This window comes from Notamacropus eugenii, chromosome 4, assembly GCF_028372415.1.
Source record: "Notamacropus eugenii isolate mMacEug1 chromosome 4, mMacEug1.pri_v2, whole genome shotgun sequence".
NCBI classification, from domain to species: Eukaryota; Metazoa; Chordata; class Mammalia; order Diprotodontia; family Macropodidae; genus Notamacropus; species Notamacropus eugenii.
In genome coordinates this window covers 20,990,661-21,009,626 of record NC_092875.1, presented here as the reverse complement: position 1 = coordinate 21,009,626, position 18,966 = coordinate 20,990,661, and the positions used below count along the sequence as shown (strand labels likewise).

At 42.0% G+C, this 18,966-nt stretch overlaps 1 long non-coding RNA gene across 2 annotated transcripts in view; it reads left to right on the top strand.

Annotated features, from left to right (window-relative positions):
- Positions 1 to 1,348: 1,348 nt before the first annotated feature.
- Positions 1,349 to 18,966, top strand: part of LOC140499103 (uncharacterized) — a 76,355-nt gene continuing 58,737 nt past the window's right edge. For both annotated transcript variants that reach the window (XR_011965279.1, XR_011965278.1), the window contains exon 1: positions 1,349 to 1,546. This is a non-coding gene — a long non-coding RNA (uncharacterized lncRNA). The remainder of the gene's footprint in view (positions 1,547 to 18,966) is intronic.

The window sequence follows — 18,966 nt, the reverse complement described above, 5'->3', positions numbered from 1 at the left end:
CAGCTCATTTTGCAGATGAGGAAACAGAGGAAAACAGGGTTAAGTGACTTGCCCAGGGTCACACAACTAGTAAAGGTCTGAAACCGGATTTAAATTCACATCTTCCTGATTCCAGATCTGGCACTCTATCCACTGCACCACCTAAATGTTCACACACTAGAGCACAAATAATGTTAATCAGTGGTTTTCTAAGTCAATGTTGGATGGTCAGCCCATAGAACTTGTCCATTAGTAAATGTAACTTGGTCTAATCATGTGGATGGACAATAAACTGGACCAAAACTGTAGAAAATTATGTTGTGTGTTTAATGACCCCCAAGCTTCTCAAAATAAAGGCACACATTTTTCATATTCCTTCAGTGTTGGCATATGGTTGTAATTCACGAAATACAGAAATGTCCCAAGAAAGCAGTGGGTCATTGAAAGGGCAAATGGAGGGCTACCTGCTGGTGACATTTTACCAACAAAGAATTGGGCGGAAGCAACATAAAGGAAATTATTAAAGGGAAGAATGACAAGAAAGGGAGGTGGGCTGGTTATGTAGCAAGAACTAGGGATAGACAGCCTGAATCTCCATTGAGACCCATGCAATGTCAAGAAATCTAGAGGAGGGTCCTCTGCAAAGGATTGTGGAAAGACATGAACAAAATTTGCACAGTGATGAGATGTGTTTAGACAATAATCTGAACTATTGAAGGGGGAGCTTCCATCACTGAAATCAGTTGAATTATCACAGTACTAAAGAGTTATTGAAGTTTTTAATGAGATTTCATGGCATTTGGCAATGAAAGGACATTAGAGATCTTCTCCTTTATTTTATAGAAGAGGAAATGGAGACCCCAGAAGGGAGGTGACCCATCTAGAGTCACACAGATGAGCCAGGATTCAAATTCAAGTCTTGACACTGAGAATATGATTTTTTTCATTGTGCTACCTATTATCTTCATACATTTTAAAGGATCACCATCCCCATTTCACAGAGAAGGTAACTCAAACCCCAAAGGAGAAGTGACTTGCCTAAAAATCACACACAGAGAATTAGTGATAGACCCAGATAAAGAAATCATGTCACTGGCTTCTTAAGTCACCAGTCAAAGTAGGTGAATCTTCTCTCTGGCTCCCGGATCCTGTATCTGTTTCACTCCCTTTCCCAGTCTCTGGGTTCCAGGGTTCGGTTGTGGTCTTGTCTCCTTTTTTTTCTTTCTTTTTTTAATCAGTCTGTGCTTCCTGGAAAGAATCTAATAAACTCACTCATGGGATAGTGTTTAAATGTTGAAGGTGTTTATGGGGATAGCAGGAAAACTTCTGGGAATATCTGCATTTTAGCCAATCAGAATCATAAGCTAAAGGTATGAATTGGGCATCTGTCGATAGGCAGTGATGACATAGGTCATCCTAAAATTACCCGGTGTGGGTGGCAGCCTCTCCTGCCTAAAGGAAAAGTCAGTCTTTTTCTTTTAGATGGAAGAGAAAGAGGAAGCCTTGGCTCTTGGGCAGAGGGGCCCCCAAAGCGGAGGATCTGCCAGCAGCCCTTCCTTCTCCCCTGGTAGGTGGCCTGTGTATCTCTCCTCTGTTTATTCCTCTTTCTGTTTACATCCCCAAGAGCCTTTTAAATTATTTAATCGGCTGTACTGCCGATTGCCATGGTAAAGCAAAGCACGCAAGCCGCTGACTCCCCACTGGCAGACGGGGCAGGATGAGTTTATGAGCCGGGCTGGTGGCGCTGCTGTCACGGATGCCAGCAGGAGACACGCTGGGTTAATGTTTACTCTCCCCCTCTCCCCTCCTCTGTGGCAGCAGCTGCCAGGGCCAGGGCCACTGATTAGCAGAACGTGTGGGCTGAGCACCGTGCCAGTCACCACAGGCTACCCCGATAGAGTGGCGAGAGAATAAAACGGGGTGAGTCACAGCCCTGCTGCTTTTGTGTGGCGTAGGGGAAAGAACATTGGATCTCACAGAGAGGCGGGGAGGAGGAGTGAGGGGGGAGATGGGGGCGGTTGTAACTCAGGCTTATCTACTTCCTAGCTGCGTGGCTTTTTTCAAGTCACTTAACCTCCTTGGGTCTCAGTTTTCTTACCTGCAAAATGGGTACAGTGATCCTTACTGTAACTCCCTCCTATATTATGGATTTTGGAAGGACCAAATATCATAGGCTGCAGAAAGTGCTTTATTAGCTCTAAAATGCTGCATAATTCTAAGTGATTTATTGATTGAGAAGAAGACCTTCTTTGCTTCTAGTATTAGAAGGTGTAGAAGCAAGAGGGTACTGACTGTAGTCCTAACTCTCCCACTACCTTGGACAAGTAACCCTAGTTGTATAAGCCTGGCCAAATCACTTGACCTCTTGGGCTCAGTTTCCTCATCTGTCAAATGAGAGGGTTAGACTGGCTCAGAGGTTCTGAACCTATGGAAGTCTGTTGGATAGATCTAACATCCATGAATGTGGGGAAAGATACATCTTTATTTTCGTTAACTTTTAACTGATGATATATCCTTTGATTACTTAAAAACATGATTCTGAGAAGAGGTCTACAGGCGTCACCAGACTGATTGCCAAAAGGAAGGTCCCTGATACCAAAGAGGCTAACACTGCACCACCACCCCCCATCCACCCTCCTCCCCAAAACTAAATAGCCACCAAAGGTTCTTCCAGCTCTACATTTTTATAATAACACCTCATATTTGGATTGGACTTATATGTTTGCAAAGTGCTTTCCTTATAATAGCCCTGTAAGAGAGATAGATGTACAAGGTCAGACATATTCCCCTCCCCCCTCCTGCCCCGAAGGAAATTCAGACTAAGGTGAAGCAATTTGCCTGTGGCCACGCAGCTAAGTGCCTGAGGTTTGCTTTGCATCCATCTCCTGATTTCAAGTCCAGCTTTACAAGACCAGACCAATCAAAGCAATTAGGTTACCCAGTGGCCCCCAAAGATGACTTATTTCCTTTTATTTTCAGGAAAATAATCTGTCACAAAGCATTTTTTAACAGGGGTGGGGTATCTGTTTATTTAATTTTATTTTCTTAATACTAGACACCAATATGCCAACATAAGCAACTGACCTTCCTGTATCTGGGCAGCCAGCCAATTCCTGTTAGGCTGTCGCTTTTTACACTCAGAGCATGGCCCATTAACTCCAGACCCTCAGAGAGGAGCCCTGTGGTGATCTCACCACCTAATATTTGCACTAATATTTTTGTAAAAGCAAGAGCCCTTCGAAGCCAAGAGCAGCCCTGAGTGCTCTGGGTAGAGCCTGAGCCACCCAGGTGGCAGATGTAAGCGGGACCACCCAGTCCCAAAGCATCAATGAGAGAAAATGAAGCATGAATTGGTGGAACCATACACCATGGGGGAGGGGAGCAGTTGAAAAATCACCCTCCCACCCCTCTCCCTTCCCACACACCATGCCCCCTAATATGAAATCAAGTCACAGTGGCCAGCAGGGTCAGTCTTGATGAAGTATGTGGAATGGGAGAAGGGGGAGGCGTTGCTGGGTAACCCAGCCCAATTCTGGGATGTTTACAGGCTGATGGTGTGTATATGAACCTCAGCTGTTCCATTTTGCTTTTAGCATAAATTGGGGTAGAATTCTCCCCTTCCCCACCTGCTGTTGTCTTGAATTACTGCCAAGATACTTGACTACTCCAATAGCCCAGAGCCCCCAGATCACGGAGCCCAACGTAATCTCCTCCTCCTTTTCCTTTGGAACCTTAGGAATAGTTTTGTGGCACCATAAATAGATTAGATGATTGAGAGATAGATAGATAGATGATAGATAGATATAGATGATAGATTGTCTCTCTGTATAGATGATCTATATGTCTCTTATAGAGATGGATGAATAGATTAAATGGATGGAGAGAGAGAGAGAGAGAGAGAGAGAGAGAGAGAGAGAGAGAGAGAGAGAGAGAGAGAGAGTTGTTCAGTTGTGTCTAACTCTTCATGTCCCTATTTCGGATTTTCTTGGCAAAGATACTGGAGTGGTTTGCCATTTCCTTCTTCAGTTCATTTTACAGAGGAGGAAACTGAGGCAAATAGAATTAAGCGACTTGTCCAGGCTCACTCAGCTAGTAAGTGTTTGAGGCCAGGTTTAAAGTCAGGAAGATGAGTCTTCCTGACTTCAGGCTGGGCACACTATCCACTGGTTACTCTATACAACTGGCTGCCTTGGGTAGATAGGTAAGTAGACACATTTATTAAATGCTTCCTGGGGATAGGCTCTTACATAAGAGAAGACAAAATGTAAAGGGGAGCTGGAAATGGGGGGATGCAGTGCTAGGAACAAAACAGCTAATGGTGGGAGGTGGAGAGGACACAAGATTGAATAGAGGTTGAATTAGAACACTGGACTGATAGTGATGACACCTAAGTTCTAGTCCCACTTCTGGAACCTGGAACAGGAATGTTTGATCCTGTGCAAGTCATTCCCCCTGCAGGAGTGTCTGTTTCTCTCTCTGTAAAATGAATCAGTTGCATTGGACAATCTCTTCCAGCTCATGCTCTTCCTAACTCAGGCACTTTATGAGCCTGATTCGCTGATGGACAGGGGTCCCTTAATACCTCTCATTTACTGAAATGAATTCCCAATTCTTTCATTCCACTAACATTTATTAAATACCTTCTCTGTTGTTATTAAGCTTATTGCTAAGGGAACTTTTTATAAGGGAGACTTTTATAAGAGTTTCATCCTTCATGAATCTTACAGCGTAGTAAATGGGACTGCAATTTCTAATGATGCTCATTGTGATATGAGAACACGGGAGTCATGAAAGGGAGCCAAATCCCTTCCTTAAATATTTGAAGGACCATGATGTTCTAGAGGGGATCAGATGTTCTACTTGGCTCTAGAGGGCAGAACCAGGATTCATGAGAAGTGGCTGAGACACAGATTTAGGTGGATATCGGGAAAAATTAGGATGGGATGATTTCTTTGGGAAGACAGCAGGTTCTTCTCTGCTGGTGGTCTTCCAGAAAAGGCTGGACAACCAGTTCTTGTGGATGTTGTCTGGTTGGACTTCAGGGGCCTCTGAAGCCCATTCCAACCCTTGAACTTTCTGGGCCTCAGTTTCCTCATTTATAAAATGAGGGATTGAAATAGATCAGCGGTGTCAGACTCATATGGAAATGGGGGCTGCTAAATCATATAAAAGAATCCCAGTGGTCTAGTATTATCTTGGAAAACCATGCACATTTTATATATTTATTTTTATCAATATGTAAACAAATTAAAATCAGATAGGAATTATATTTTAATCTGGTTTTTGCCTCTGGTCTGGTTGGTTGGTTAGTTGGTTGGTGTCCCTTGTTCTCGAAGAGGACCAAAATGACATCACCATGATAAAGTGAAGTTTCAGCGTGTCTGACTGTGGCTGATCAGACCAGTATGAGCTCAGAATGGTCTACCACAAATTGGTCCATGTGAACGCTTGGGGTGGATTCTCTAAATTTGTGCATCTTGTGTTTCCTTTGAGCTGTATCAATTCTGCTTTGCTTATAGAGCCCTGATGTGGGCACTACATGCTGAGGGGTTCTGTGCCAGTGTCTCCTATGTCACACAATCAATTCCAAAATTCTCGAGAGAGACCTTGCATCACTTCTTCTGATCACCATGTGATCACCTGCCCCATGTGAGTTCTCCATAAAATAGTCTTTTTGGCAAGCATATATTTTGCATTCTAACAACACGGCCAGCCCATCAGAGTAAGCTGGCCTTCATTTGCCAACCTTGTTTCACTCAGGGCTGCTATTTGGGTGTGATACCTGTTGAGTTCCCTTGCAAGAAGAGCCATTCATCTTACAGGTGGTCTAGGTGACCTCTCAGATCCCTTCATATATACGTGTGTGTGTATATATGTATGTGTGTGTGTATATATACATATATACATACATATATACATACATACATACATATATATATATACACACATATAGAAAGCAACATAATTCAGTGGAATTTGGAGTCAGAGGACCTGGGTTCAAATCCTATATCTTTCTACCTGTATGACCTTAGGCAAGTTACGTGATCTCTATGACTCTCGGTTTGTACTTCTTCCTTTTCTGTTGTTCTGTTGTTTTTTCAGTGCTGGCTGGTTCTTTGTGATTGCATTTGGGGTTTTCTTGGCAAAGATACTAGAGTGGTTTGCAGTTTCCTTCTACCGCTCATTGTACAAATGAGGAAACTGAGGCAAACAGGGTGAAGTGATTTGCCCAGGGTCACTGAGCTAGAAAGAGTCTAAGGCCAGATTTGAACTCAGATCTATGCTAATTCCAGTGCTCTAACCACTGAACCATCTACCTTCCTAGTTCTTTCTTGTCTTTCTATCATGAGAAGGTTGGACTAAGTGGTCTTTCTTCCAACTTTACATCTTTGATCTTTAGGATTGTGTTAAAAAAGTTCTGAGAAGTGTAAGAGGGAGAACTCGAGATGCGTGAGACATTGAATAAAGGGATGGAGGCAAGAAGGGCCAGGCAGTTTTCTGGGAGAAGAGTGGACCATAGTTTGTGAACATCATCAGAAAGAGATCAGCCAGAATGGGAAGGTGAGGCACTGTAAGATTGTGAGGGTCTGGGATTGGGTAGAAGAGTTGGAAATTAGTAGTCAAACATTGATTAAAAGACCTACTATGTATCAAGCCCGATACTAAGTGCTAGGGATTCAAATGTGAAAAAGAAAGGCAGTGCCTCCCTTCATGGAGCTTACCATCTAAAGGGGGAAAACACACAAAAGGAAGCTGAAAAGTGGGGTGAGTGAAGGTACTCTGGTGGAAGGGCATGACAGGGCAAAAAAAGAAATACCAGATGATTGTCCTGTGCTCCCTTCTTAAATGGGGGTGGAGGAGTTCATGGCTCCGCTTCCAATTAGAGGGGGAACAGTATTTATTAAGTACCCTACTGTGTACCAGCCACTGTGCTAAGGGTCCAAAAGAAAATTTCCTGCCCCCAAGGAGCCTATAATGGAATGGAAGAAGGATCAAGGATCTTTCTTTTCCAAATTACTTATTTATTTGTTTGTTCTGGCTGGTTAGATCTTGCAGGATGATGAGATGTCCCAATGATGGGTTTGCACCTGACAGCATCTTCCAGAAGTCATTAAGTCCAAATTGAGAAATTCACTTAACGGACAATACAGAGCCACTGAAACAGATCAGTATTAAACCAGGAGAAACGGTGATTTCAGCTCATTGATTCCTGAAAGCCAGAAAGATTAAAAATAGTGACGCACTGAAGATAACTACAGATCATTCCAGCAGCTAGGATATGTGGCTGCTTAGACTACTCAAGAGACAGGGCTAATGACGAAACCTATTCCTCTGACACTAACAGGGCATTCAGGTGCACAGTACCAGTTGTTCTGATGTTGTTTTCATCAATCCGGCATCCAGAATGCCACTGTCCAATTTAAGAAGCCAGATTTTCCAGAGGACTGATGATGAAGCAGGCTTCCTGGCAGAGAGGAGATGCACTCAGGGTACAGAATGAGATATGAATTATGGGAGCTGGCCAATGTGGGAATTTGTTTTGCCCGATTTTGAATATTTTTTTGCAAGGATTTTGTTTTTCTTACCTCCCCCCTCCCCTTTCTCCCATCAAGGGCAAGGGAGAGGAGCAGGTAGAAAGGATTGAGAACATTTTTGTCGACTGAAAGCAAATGGAATTTTTAAAATTTAAAAAAATGTTTAAAAGGACAGATTTTGACCTAGTGGCATGTGACATGGAACTATAAATGATCTCCACCGAGATGGTTGGGTGATGAAATTGAATTCTCTTGGTGAGGCTGGGGGTGGGGGTAGGAGAAGGGCTGTGCTTTAGCTTCTGAAATACATTCCCTCACTGCTTTTCTGCTGAGACTTCAGTAGACACTCCCCAAAGAAATAATGTGTTTGCCTGGTACCCTTCTTACACGTGAGCTGGTTTACAGTAGAAAGCCTTGGCAGAATTGTGGTAAATTACTCATGGGTTCATGGGCTGGGTGTTCAATTCCAGCCCCTGGGGGAGGCAGGGTCCTTTGTGCCTTAAGTAATTAATTATGCCTTATGGCAAAGAAACATAACAAGATTTATAGTGAAGTCGGGCAGCAGATGGCCCTGAGTGAAAAACACAGATCTACCACTGGCAGTTTCCATGCTCAGTGTCTTAGCTCAGATGAGAGGAGAGAGGCACCAGCTGCCAAAGACCCTCTGGAAGGAAATGAGACCCTGCCTGCAAAAGTCAGATGCTGCAGACATTATGAGGCATCTACATTTTTCCCACGGATTTTTTTTTTTTTAATGCAACTGTCCCAATTCTTTGTGGGAAGGATGAAGAATGAGAAATCAACATGGCAAATTGTAGTGGAAAGCTCAGGGGAATAGAATTCAGGAGACCACGGTTTGACTCTTGGCTCTACTCAGGAATGTTCATTCCGCTCTCTGGCCTTGTCATCTAAAACCGTAAAATAGTGGGTCTAGACAGGGTAGGCACTCTTCATCTTTTCCGCGTCATCAATGCTTTTGTCAGCCTGCTGAAACCTATGAACCCCTTCTTGGAATACAGTTTTTAAATCCACAAAATACATTATGTAAGATTAAAAAAAAAACAATTAAATTGAAATCTAGTATTCAATCAACCTTGACAATTTCTCGGTTCTGACATCCCCTGTTCTAAGGCCCCTCCCAGCTCTGACATTCTGTGTTCTCATGCAAACTCTGAGATTCTGTGTTTAATGGGAGAACCCCCAAAAGAAGCAGCTTGTCATTCTGTTTACTTGACCCCACATACTCTGGACACCTCAAGCCAAATGAATCTGTGCAGGTCAGTGAGCTTCTTCTATAAAACAACTCTGGCACTTTCAGAAGCTTGTCTAGGACGGGTTCCTGCTGGCTGAGCTCTGGTGGAAGAAATAGAGACCATTAGGAGAATATTGAATTGTACGGCTTGCTCACCAGCAAGAACAGAAACACGATGTTACTTTCTAATTGGTCATAGCTACTGGCAGCCAAGAAATACATGGAGGGGGCTGGTGAGGAAGAATATAGTTTTGATATTGGAGCGGATCACAGAATCACAGAATTTGAGAGTGGGATGGAAGTCCAGCAGGCTTCTAATCAAACCCCTACCTGTAAGGAATTCAGATGGCAACCTACCCCACTCAAAATATAGTCATCTAGGTTCTCCTTTAGAAACTCTAATATTCTGACTCTAATGTAATTCCCAGCACTTAGAACAGGCCTTGACACACAGCAGGTAGGAGAAGAGAGTAAGTATTTATATTAAGCAGTGAGGTGGCTCAGTAGATAGAATGCCAGGCCTGGAGTCAAGAAGACCAGAGTTCAAATCTGGCCACAGATACTTACTAGCTGTGAGACCCTGGGCAAGTCACTTCACCCTTGCTTGCCTCAGTTTCCTCATCTGTAAAATGAGCTAAAGAAGGAAATGACAAGTCACTCCAGCGTCTTTGCCAAGAAAATTCCACATGGGGTCATGAAGAGTTGAACATGACCAAAATGACTCAACAGCCTTCATTATTCTGTTTGGTCTGGGCCAGTTTTAACTTGTCTGTGTCTTTTCCATACACAGTATTAGAGAGGGGGGATCTAACTAGGAAAGAGGAGAGAAGGAACACTGTCTCCTTGTCCCTGGAGGTTTTGCTTCTCTTTACATAGACCAAGACCCCATTGCCACAATTTTTTATTATTTAGCATTGAGAAAAACTAAACATATGGAGCATGAGAATAGGAGATAGAGAAATGTCTTTGGCCCAAAGACGCCATCTTGGTGTTTGATTTTTTTCCCTTACAATTAAAATTTGATTCGACTGGGAATGAAGGAGGGGATATGGAGAGAAAAATCTGAGCTTCAAACATTGGAGATTGCAGAGATTTTTCAAATATAAGTAATGATAAAAATTGATGTCATGAAGTGATGTAATATAATGACAACAAAGTGCCCCTTGGAATTGGTGCATGGGCGCCAATAGAGAGAGTGCATGGTGGCGGAAACGTGAGAGATCTTACTTCCAACAGGGATCTGTTAAAACAATTCCCCTTCCATTACCATTGCTGGCATCACCTCACTAGGATGCTCTGTGCCTGCAAGGGGGAAAATGGACAACTGGGGTCCCAGGCTTAAGGTATTTGGGAAACACAACTAAGGCCTTTTCTTTGGTGGCCTGAAGGGAACCCTTTCAGCATCCCTGAACTCTAGGAATTGGTATTTGGCATTTGAAGCCCTTTATCATTTGACCCCTTCCTACCTCACTTCCCTCCATGTCCTCTGTGATTCAGTGACACTGGTGTCCTCATTCCTGACCCAACAGTCTCTGTCTCCCTCGCAAGCCTGAAATTCTCTCCCTCCCCAACTCTACCTCTTGGCTTCCTCAGCTTCCTTCAAGTCCCAGGTAAACTCCCACCACTTCCTCTTAATGCCAGCTCCTTCCCTCTGTTCATTCTCCAGTTTATGCTGTATGCAGATATCTTGATCTTACATGATTGTTTGCACTTTGTCTCCTGTGTCAGACTGTGTGCTCCTCCAGATTAAGGATGTCCTTTGTCTTTCTTTGTTTTCCTAGCATTTAGTAGAATCCCTGGCACATAGGAGGTACTTAATAAATGCTTGTTGACTGAGTCACTATCAGAGTGAAGACGAAGGGAAGAACATTGGATTAGGAGGTATTAGGAGAACTGTGCTCCAGGACTGTCTTTGCTGCCATTCTGTTGTTGGTGCTCAGTTGTGTCCAACTCTTTGTGACTCCATGGACCAAACTGTTAAGTGCTTTCCTTGGCAAAAATGCTGGCGTGTTTTGTAAATTCCTTCACCAGTGGATTAAGGTAAACGTAGACTAAATGACTTGCCCAGTGTATCACAGATAGTAGGTGTCTGAAGTGAGATTTGAACTCCAGTCTTGACTCCAGGTCTAACCATCTATCCACTGAGCCATCTAGCTACTCTAGGCAAATCACTTCTTTGGAGGCCAATTTCATCATCTGTAAAATGAGAAAGCTGGTTGAGACAGTTTCTAAGTTTCTTTTCCGCTAATAATCTATTTCTAAAGATCTCTTTTCACTCTGAAATTCTGCAGTGTATGATTTAAAATCTCATTGGCATTTGATTTTCTGTTCTGCGACTTGGTGCTGTGCTCACAGAGGAAAATGACGTCTTGTTTATTCTCAGGAGCTCAGCCTGGTAGCTTCATTCGTCTCCCAAGCAGAATGCTGTCTTCTGCTCATAGCCCCTGAAGCCAAGCATATGGTGGGCAGAAAGGGCAGAAGGACCCATTACAGGATGAAGGGGATGCGGGTGAGAGGGGAATTGAGTGAAGAGGTAAAAACTGAGCAAAGATGCTGAGGATGCAGAGGAGAGCTCAGACAAGGTGAAAATGGTACCCAGGGATGGAGGAAAAAGCTTAGTCAGTCCCTTGCCCCCTCATCTCTTGCTTCACTTTACATTTCAAGAATTTATTGCTACCAGAAGTTTCCCAGAGCAACATGTGACAAGGATTAAACTCAAGGGTCTTCAGGTGAACATCATCCCTGAGGAAATCCAGCTACCCGGCTGGGAATTCAGGTCCAAATCTGGCATCTTCTAGGACAGATTTGAATAATTCTTTGGTGCAGAAACAAAGCTTATTAAAGCACTGCTATGTCCAGAGGAGAGAAAGGAGGCCTCAATTAATAAATATTTAGTGAGGACCTACTATGTGCTACCTACTCTGTTAGGTACTGAGGATACAAAGACATAGAATGACAAAAATTCCTACTCATAATAGGCTCATATTCTAATGGGGGAGACCACAGAACCCATATGAAATTATATGCAGTGTGAAGTTGATAAGTACAAATAAAGGTTTTAGAGGAGAGAAAGGGAAGGGGAAAAAATCTAGAACTCAAAATTTTAAAAAAATGTTAAAATTGTCTTTACATAAAATAAAAAATACGTAAAAAAGGTAAAAAAATTGTCTTTACATATAATTAGAAAAAGTAAAATCCTATTTTAAAATATAAATAAATGTAAAATAAACAAATAAAATATGAATAAATCAAATATTAAAAGGAAATTATAAATATATTATAATATATGTGTATCTATTATATTTATACACATACACACAAAGTTGTTAAGTATGTGGTAGTTCAGGAGGGAGGACCCAAGAATTTGGGGAAATCAGGAAAGGTTTCATGCAGAAGATTGTGCCCTTTCTAAAGGAAGAGAGGGACTTCATGATGTGGAGGTGAAGAAGGAGGACATTCCAGGCATTGGGGACATCCTGGAAATGCAAAGGCAAGAAGACCAGAGCTGGAGTGTAATGTGTGAAGAGGGAAGGCCATTTGGTCAGGATTGTAGCATGTGTGTGGGGGGGGAGGGAATAATATTCCCTGAGCTTGAAAAGACAGGTTGATACCACATTGTCTAGGGCTTCTACAGCTAAACAGAAAAGTTCATCTTTGATGCCAGAGAAAGCAGGAAGCCTCTGGAAATGGTTAGGAGTAGGAAAGCCACATGGTCACAGTTGTATTTAAGGAAAATGACCTTGGTAGAACTGTATGGGATGAACTAGAAGCAGGGAGAGACATTAGGATTCATAAGGAAAGTGGAGGCTAGAGATGATTTCAAAATTTCTCACAAATGGGCACAGAGACAGAAGTCATTTTGTCCCTTTGGGCCTCAGTTTCCTCCCCTATAATATGAGGAGATTGGGCTAAGAGATCTCTAAGCCCTTTTCTAGCTAGGTAACTTTATAGATCTTTAGTAGCATGGAGAGTTCTCAAGCTAGAATATCCAAAAGTTGTCATACTTAGGCTTTGAAACGTACCCAAGGTTGGGAACTGTTTCCTCTTTGCTCCTGATCTCACCTTGAATCCAGTCTAGCCCTGTGATGCTGCTGCTTGATTCAAACTGATCTTAAAAGAGCTCTCAATTCCTTGAGCATTTGCCCCCTGGGAGATGGGAAATATTGGTACTGACAGATGGGCTGATTGGGAGAAATCACTTTATGAGTAAAAATTTTAAAATAATTATTTAAAAGGGACATTAGGATAACAAGTAGAAGCAGGTCAGAGTCAGCAAGTGCTGACACTTGGGGAAGCCAATTTGAAAAGGCATAAGAGAAAGCATTAGTTTGGGCAATGGGAGTTCCAGAGTTATCATAAGGACAGCATGTGACCTCGGTCAAGTAGCTTCTTTCTCTAGACTTCCGTTTCTCCATCTCTAAAATGAGTCGGGGCACTAAATTATCTCTAAATTCCCCTTAAGGCTCTGAAGTTCTTTCTAGTTCTAACATTCTAAGAGTCCACGAATATTCATCTATTAATTTATTTAGGAGTTCATGGGAAATTGTCCATGTCCAGACTAATATCCAAGAACTGATAGCTGAACAAGAGAGGGTTCCCCACCAAAATAGCTCAGCTTCACTCACTTTGGCATTACTGACATCCTCTACCAGCTCTGACACTCCATATTCTAAGGCCCCTCCCAGCTCTGACATTCCCTGTTCTAAGGACCCTCCCAGCTCTGACATTCCCTGTTCTAAGGCCCCTCCCAGCTCTGACATTCCCTGTTCTAAGGCCTCTCCCAGATCTATATTCTGTATTCTAATGTGTCAAGACTTATCATGAAAATATCTGTTAGTTTTCTGCCACCAAGGCAAAAGAGATCTATTTTTTTTTATTATTATTATTTATTTTTGACACAGTTTATAACAGATACAACTTTTGGTCAGGTGATACTTCTTTTTAAAATATTTTACAATATGGACCACAAAAGAAAAAAATTTTTTTCTTAAACATTAACCTACTGAGACACAAATAATATTTATGTTGCTAACTTCACAAGCTCTTGACCTAATTGTCTCCACAATATTACTAAGAATTAAAGGACCCTAACTTATTGTTGTTGGTCTAAAGTCCTACGCCTAATAGCTTAATTTTAGACAAACTTGGATGTTCCCCTACCCATAATCTATAATTGAATAGATCTGGTATTAAGCTTACAAACCTTTTGACTATAGGAAATTGCCACCAATAGTAAGGACATTGCAGGGACACAATATCTCTCCAACTTTCTGTCAGTTCCAGGTGGGATTAGATTATCCACTTGCATTCAGTCAGGCTTAAAGTCTACCAGGTGTCAGTGGGAAAACTGAGTCAGGAGCATCCCACCTTAGCCCATGCTGAACAGCCGCTCTCCCACCCTTCCCCTGAGATCACCTATGCAGTTCATACCAGCATCTCATCAACTTACTGGCATCATGGATTGGAGGCTCAGATCGCCTTTCTTGCTACCCATACCTGGAGTTAGATTCAGAAGAACAGCCACTTGATAGTCCCATAGCATCTAAAAATGGCAAGTTCCAGTAACCAGGTTTCAAATATGATTATAGTTTCACTTTGGCTAAGGAACATCTTTTGAGGCAAGTCTTAAGTGGCTTACATGTCTTTCCATACATGTTCTAGTTCCTGATTAGATGGCAATCATAAAATCAAATTTACCGTTAAAACCTTGACTTTTCCATCAATGCCAAATTTTATCTGAGGTTACCTTCCTCTAGGAAATTTAGTCTGAAATTCTTTTCTCCAAACTAAAGATGTCATTGATTTATTCTCAGTAATTAATTCAGTCTATTGTTTTAATACTAATTGCTTTTACCTCACTTTGTAACATGACCAATTTTTCTCCCCATCACTCCCCTTCCTCCATTTCCTAATACCTTGCATTCTGATTACTCCTTCCCTCAATGTACCCTCCCCTCCATCACACCCCACCCCTCTCCTATCTCCATCCTCTCTCTTTTCTTGCAGGGCAAGATAAATTTCCATGCCCCTATCCCTGTAGTTCTTATTTCCCAATCATATGCAATAAAAATTCTCAACATTAGTTTCTAATACTTTGAATTACAACTTCTCTCCCTCCTCCCCCCTCCCCAGCCCTACTGAGAAGGCAAGCAATTCAATACAGACTAAATACGTGTTGTTTTGCGAAAGACTTCCATAGTAATCACATTATGTAGTACTAATTATATTGTCCTCTGACCTACCCTATCCCCCCTTATTTTCCCCCCCTTACAATTGACCTTGCCCCTTCTTGAAAGTGTTTATTTCTAGTGACTCCCTTCTCCCATTTGCCCTCCCTTCTAATATTCCCCTCACTCCATTTGTCGCCTCCTCTCCTACTTTCCTGTGGTGTATATAAATTTTCATATCAAATTTAGTGAGCATGTTTTTCCCTCCTTCAGCCACATGTGGGGAGAGTAGCTTTATTTTTCCCCCTCTTCCCTTCTCCTTTATCTCCTCCATTGAATAACATTTTTCTTATCTCTTTTATGAGTTATAGCCTGTCCCATTCCATTACTCCCTTTCTCTTCCCAGAATTTTCCTCCACCCCTTAATTTTTATTTTATTTTTATTTGTGTGTGTGTGTATGTACAATCTCTCCAACTACCCAAATACTGAGAAAAGATTCAAGAGTTAAATATATTTTCTTTCCATGTACTAATGTAAATAGTTCAGCTTTAGAGAGTCTTTTATGATTTTTCTTTTCTGTTTATCTTTTCATGCTTTTCTTGATTCTTGTCTTGGGAAGTCAAATTTTTAAATACAGATCTCATCTTTTCCTCAACATGAAATCTTCAAATTCGACTATATCACTGAATGACCATTTTTTCCCTTGAAGTATTATATTCAGATTTGCTGGGTAGGTGATTCTTGGCTTCAATCCCAGTTCCTTTGACTTCTGAAATATCCCACTCCAAGCCCTTCGATCCCTTAACGTTGAAGCTGGCAGATCCTGTGTTATCCTGATTGTATTTCCACAGTACTCAAATTGTTTCTTTCTAGCTGCTTGCAGTATTTTCTCCTTGATCTGGGAACTTTGAAATTTGACCACAATATACCTAGGGGTTTCTCTGTTCGGGTTTCTTTCAGGAGGTGATCGATGAATTCTTTCAATATCCATTTTGCTCTCTGATTCTATAACATCAGGGCAGTTTTCCTTGATAATTTCATGGAAGATAATGTCTAGGCTCTTTTTTTTGATCATGGCTTTCAGGTAGTCCAATAATTTTTAAATTATTTTTCCTGGATCTATTTTCCAGGTCAGTTGTTTTTCCAATGAGTTGTTTCACATTATCTTCTATTTTTTCAAATTTTTGGTTTTGTTTACTAACTTCTTGGTTTAACTCATAGTTATTTGTTTCCCTGAACTCAATTCTCTCTTTCAACAAATTATTTTGTTCAGTGAGCTTTTGAACCTTCTCCTCCATTTGGCTAATTCTGCTTTTTAAAACCTCCTTCTCCTCTTTGGCTTTTTGGACCTCTTTTTCCAATTGAGTTAGCTTTTTAAAGCTGTTATTTTCCTCAGCAATTTTTTTGGTTCTCCTTTAGTAAGCTGCTAACTTGTTTTTCAAGGTCTTCTATTGCCTGAACTCATTTTAAGTTCCCTTTGGGGGCAGAGGCCTTGACTTCCTCTGACAGTATGCCCTGTTCTTCCTCATCCGAAAGGATGGGGGGAGACACGTGTTCCCCAAGAAAGTAACCTTCTATGGTCTTTTTTTTTTTTCCCTTTTTTGGGCATTTTCCCAGCCACTTACTTGACTTCTGAGTTTCCTCTCCACACCCATCTCACCTCCAGTTCTGCCCAGCCAGTGCTTAGGGCTGATTCAAATGCGCTGCTCCCAAGTCTTAGGGGTTTTTGATGCTATTCAGTGTGAGATTAAATACAGCTGCTCAGGTGGGGGCAGGGCCACCACACCGGTTTCAGTTCCCTTGGGAGTTTATGAGGAGACCTTCAACAATGGATCCCAACTCCTGAAGAGATCTATTTTTGTTGTGCTTATTTAACCATGGGACAGAGAAGACCATTGCACTAACTAGTCTTCCTAATACTTCCAGAGCAAGCAAGAGAATCAGATGAGGCTGAGGAGAAGTGCTTGGACCAGAGAAAGAGGAGGCAAGTCTAAAGTCCATTTGTACCTTGAGTACTCTTCCTCTTCCAGCCCAAGCATATCACTGAAGAGCTCCTTCTAGGGGGCAATGAGCTTCTTGTCACAATCTTTCTCCAGGGAAAGCCACTAAGCTGTCCTGATCGATGGCTTCTCCATGTCATGAGGGGGATCACCGAGGATGGGGAGTTGAAGTTGAACACGAACTTCATCAGGGACTTGTCAGTTGGGACAATAGTGACAGCTTTTACCCACGTCTCCTAATGATCCTACTCACCCTTGAGTTGATCAGGGTACTTGGGCTCCAACCTGGGTTTGAGTTGTCTAAGACATCTGGGTTTCATCTTCAATTCAATTCAGTAAGCATTTGATTAAGTGCTTACTATGTGCCAGCCTCTGGGGATACAAAAAAGGAAAATAAAGGCAGTTCCTGACTTAAAAGAGTTTATAATCTAATGAGGGGAAAACCATACCCAAAAAGGGGGCATAGGAAGGGGTGCCTAGTACAGGGGTCAGGCTGCTTATGGAGTGGAAACCAAACTGTTAAATCTTGTATGTCCGTGAGATAGTAATTAATTTATCCTTGATTGACTCAATGTTATCTTGCAGCCTATGGTCATAAGATGAGAGGAGGGTGCCTTGCTTAGTCAGTCAATAGGGATTAAGCAAAACTGTGCAAAGCAGAATGAAGTAAGTACCAAAGAGGAATCCCCCAAAGAAGCTATGGGAAATTTGAGGAGAAATAGATCATTTTCAGCCAGGGTATGGAGTTTGAGTTGGAGGGTCAGAAGAGACTTCATAAAGATGGTGGGGCCTGAAGGATTATATGGAATTCCACAGTTGGAGATATATAGGAAATGTATTCTAGATATGGGGGATGACTTGTGAGGATACAGTGTAGCCAAATGGAATGGTATGACATTGAGAATGATAATCAATCCATTCTAGCTAGAACATGGAATAGGTGGAGTGGTGTGGGCTTTATCTTGGCAATAGGGAGCCAATGAATATTTCTGAGCAGAGGTGGGACGTGATCAGGCCTATGCGTTCTGAAAATTATTTTGACTAAGGTGTGAAGGATGGATTGGAAGACCAGAGAGACAGGAGGCAGCGATAACTAGTTAGGAGACTCTTCCAAAAATCCAAATGAGAGATATGGAAGTACTGAATTGGGTCCATGACAATGTGAATGGAAAAGGAAAGGACAGATAATGGGAAATAGGAAGGAGGGAAATGGACAGGATGCCTGTGGAGAGAGAGAAGAGGATGACCAATCCTTTAAGGAAGGCAGCAGCATTGTAATGACTTGGCCAATACTCAGAGAACCCTGGAATGCAAATAACCTGCAGATCAAAATTGTTATGGTTTAATATTTTTCTGTCTTCTTTTGATTAAAGATCTCTAGCAAGCCAAGAGCAGCTCTACCAGGCTGATGGATGCATGGGGCTGGAACTGCTGCAGCAATTCTCCCATGCAAATTGATAGATCATAATTTATATTTCTCCTGGGGTGGCCATCCCAATTGACAGATCCATTCTGGAAGAGTGTGGCTGGTTATTGGGAGATAATTTATGGGCACGTACACAATCTGCTGGCTGCTGGCATTTATCAGGAACTGTGACTTAGATGATTATCTTGGATCAAAACTCTCCTTTAAGGATAACAGCTCACATATCTACAGTGCCTTAGGGCTTGCAAAACACTTTCCTCCCAATAACCCATGAGATAAGCAGTGCACGGATGTTAGTCATATTTTAGAGATGAGGAAATTGAAGTCCAGAGTGTGGAAATGCTTTGCCTAGGATCACATAGCTCAGGCAGTCAATAAAATAACATTTATTAAACACCTACTATGCTAAGCACTGAGGGTACAATAAAGGCAAAAGGCAGTCCTTGTTCTCACGTGGCTCACAGTCTAGTGGGGGAGACAACATGCAAACATCCAAGTCCAAACAAAATAGCTTTGTTGTTTAGTCACTTTTCAGTCATGTCCAATTTTTGTGATCCCATTTGGGGTTTTCTTGGCAAAGAGAGATGATTTACCATTTCCTTCTCC